Source organism: Pristiophorus japonicus, unplaced genomic scaffold (assembly GCF_044704955.1).
Source record: "Pristiophorus japonicus isolate sPriJap1 unplaced genomic scaffold, sPriJap1.hap1 HAP1_SCAFFOLD_49, whole genome shotgun sequence".
Classification (NCBI taxonomy): domain Eukaryota; kingdom Metazoa; phylum Chordata; class Chondrichthyes; family Pristiophoridae; genus Pristiophorus; species Pristiophorus japonicus.
Genome location: NW_027254395.1, coordinates 4682038 through 4685574, shown reverse-complemented (window position 1 = coordinate 4685574; position 3537 = coordinate 4682038).

Here is a 3537-nt window from a genome sequence, read left to right as displayed (position 1 = left end):
CTTTGAGGCTGCAGAGCGACTTGGATAGGTTAGGTGAGTGGGCAAATGCATGCCAGATGAAGTATAATTTTGATAAATCTGAGTTTATCCACTTTTGTGGTAAAAACAGAGAGACAGAATATGATCTGAATGGTGATAGTTTAGGAAAAGGGGAGGTGCAACGAGACCTGGGTGTCATGGTACATCAGTCATTGAAGGTACAGCAGGCCGTTAAGAAAGCAAATGGCATGTTGGCCTTCATAGCGAGGAGATTTGAGTACAGGGGCAGGGAGGTATTGCTACAGTTGTACAGCGCCTTGGTGAGGCCACACCTGGAGTATTGTGTCCAGTTTTTGTCTCCTCACATGAGGATGGACCTTTTTGCTATACAGGGAGTGCAGCGCTGGTTCACCAGACTGATTCCCGGGATGGCGGGACTGACCTATCAAGAAAGACTGGATCAACTGGGCTTGTATTCACTCGAGTTCAGAAGAATGGGAGGGGACCTCATATAAACTTTTAAAATTCTGACGCAGATCGACAGGTTAGATGCAGGAAGAATGTTCACAATGTTGGGGAAGTCCAGAACCAGGGGACACAGTCTCAGGATAACGAGTAAGTCATTTAGGACCGAGATGAGGAGAAACTTCTTCACCCAGAGAGAGGCGAATCTGTGGAATTCTCTACCACAGAAAGCTGTTGAGGCCAAATCACTAAATATATTCAAAAAGGATTTAGATGAAGTCCTTAATACTAGGGGGATCAAGGGGTATGGCGAGAAAGCCGGAATAGGTACTGAAGTTGCATGTTCAGCCATGAACTCATTGAATGGCGGTGCAGGCTAGAAGGGCCGAATAGCCTATTCCTGCACCTATTTTCTATGTTTCTATGTTACCCCCGAAGCTCTCCCACGAACACAAGTTCTCCTACCTCCCCAAGCACTCATACGCTGGCAAGCTCTCCTACCCCCCCTCCCACAAGCTCTCCTACACCCCAAGCTCTCCACCGCCCATTATCTCCTACACCACATTCTCTCCTTCCCCCCTATTCTCTCCTATATCCAAAGATCTCGCACCACCCCAAGCTCTCCTATCTTACCTAGCTCTGCTAGCCCTCCACGCTCTCCTACACCCACAAACTCTCCTACATTCCAATCAATCCTACCCCGCAAAGCTCTGCTACCGACCGACGCACTCCTCCCCTGCCCAACAAGCTCTCCTCCCCAGCCCGCCACAAGCTCTCCTACCCGACAAAAGCTCTCCCACCCACCCAAGCTCTCCTACCCCCCCAAGTTCTCTTCCCCCAAAACTTTCCTACTCCCCCCCAGCTTTCGTACACCCACAAGATTTCCAACCCTCCACTCAATCTCTTCTCCCCCCACAAGCTCTGCTACCCTCCATGTTCAGCTATCCGCAAGCTCTCCCCTCCCCAGTTCCCTTCTATCCCCAGCAAGCTCCCTTCGACCACGCACCATGTTCTCTTCAAACCACCCAAGCACTCTTCTACATCTTCGCCTTAGCTCTATTCACCGCCCCCACCCACCGACCAGCACTCATAATCCAACACCGCACAGTAATCCCCTACCCCCCGAGCTCTTGAAGCCTCCCGCCCAAACTCTTCAACCCTCCCGCCCAAACTCTACTATCCCCCCCAAGTTCTCCGATCCCACCAACCTCTTTTATCCCGCCAAGCTCTCATAACCCCACAAGCTCCCTTACTCCATCAAGCTATCCAACCCGCAAAGGCACTCCTCGCCCGCAAGCTCTCCGATTCCCCAAGCTTTCAGACCCCTCTCCCGCAAGCACTCCTTCGCACCAATCTTTCCTAATCCCTGAAGCTCTCTAACCCACCCCGATGCTCGCTCCTACACCCCAGGCTCCTACCATCCCGCCAAGATCTTTTACCCCCCCCAATCACTCCAACACCCCACGCTCTCCTGCCCCCATGCTCTCCTACAGCCACAAGCTCTCCTACCCAACAAAGCATTCCTCGCTCCCCCCCAAGCTCTGTTACACCGCCCAAGCACTCCTAACCCCTCCAAGCTCTCCCACCACCAACCCCCGCCCCCAAACATTCCTACACGCAAAAGCTCTGCTACATCTGAAAGTTCTCCAATCCTCCCAAGCTCTCCGACCCCTACAACCTCTCCTATCCCCGGAAGCTCTATCCTACTCTCCCAAGCTCTCCTACACCGCTAAGCACTCCTGCCCCCGCAAGCTCTCCTTCTCCCCCAATCTCTGCTAACCCCGTCAAGCTCTCCTAAACCTGCCAAACTCTCCTACCCCACCAAGCTCTCCGACACCCCCCAAGCTTTTCTATTCCACCAAGCTCTGCTCCACCCCAAGCACTCACCCCGCTCACGATCTCTTATAAGCCCTCCAGCGCTCTTCTACCGTCCCCAAGGCTCTTCTACCCCGTCAAAGCAATCGTCTGTACCCCTAAAGCTCTCTTCTACAGACCCTAGCTTTCAACTACAATCCTTAGCTCTTATACCGTCCCCCCTACCCCCCGCCCGCCCCCACGCTTTCCTTTCCACAGGCGGGAATTTTTTGGGGGGCAATTGATGGGATTGAAGTATGAAAAACGGGGGCTGATTAGCTGAATCGCACAGTACTTAAGGAGGTGTCGGTCGAAATAGTGGCTCTGGATCAGTTCCTATGGACTGAAGGGTAGCTAATGTAACATCACTTTTTAAAAAAGGAGGTAGAGAGAAAACGCATAATTATCGACCGGTTAACCTGACATCAGTCGTGGGGAAAGGGTTGGAATCAATTATTATGGATGAAACAGCTGTGCATTTGGAAAGCAGTGACAGGATCAGTCCAAGTCAGCATGGATTTGTGAAAGGGAAGTCACGGTTGACAAATCTTCTGGAATTTTTTGAGGATGTAACTACGAGTTTGGACAAGGGACTACCACTTATCCTCAAACTGTGAACCTTGGTTCTGGACTTCCCCAACCTCGGGAATATTCTTCCTGCATCTAGCCTGTACAATCTGGAAATTATTTTATATGTTTCTATGAGGTCCCCTCTCATTCAAAATCCCGCGGATTAAAGCTGCATTCGCCACTTTCTGCCGGCAGCTGATTGGATTGTGTGTGGGCAACAATGTTGCTGCTTGTCCCGGCCTCACTCACACAAGAGCTGGGGTAGGGCGATTAGTTCATGAGTTGTTTCCGGCTTTCATCTGCTGATTTGAAGCGAGTTAACGCTGCAAATTGATAAATTAATCTTTCACAACTCAACTGAAAGCAGCCAGACCGTGCAGCTTTGTAGGGGCTTTCTGCACTGTCAGGGCTGGAAATAAGAGTGGCAAGAGACACTGTTTCGAGTATGCGTGTGTACAGAAACGTACAGAGAAATCATCAAATAGAGCAAGGTTGTGAGACATTTCAGCTTGTAAATATTGAACCACTAATGTGTATTATTCAATTGTTTCTAATATTTAAATGAACACATTTTCGAAATGTTTCCTCCCCGTTTGGGACCTGGGGCTTTTAATGAGTTAGGAGAAAGTGATAACCACTACACTACAAAAACGCTGAGGTTAAAGTTCC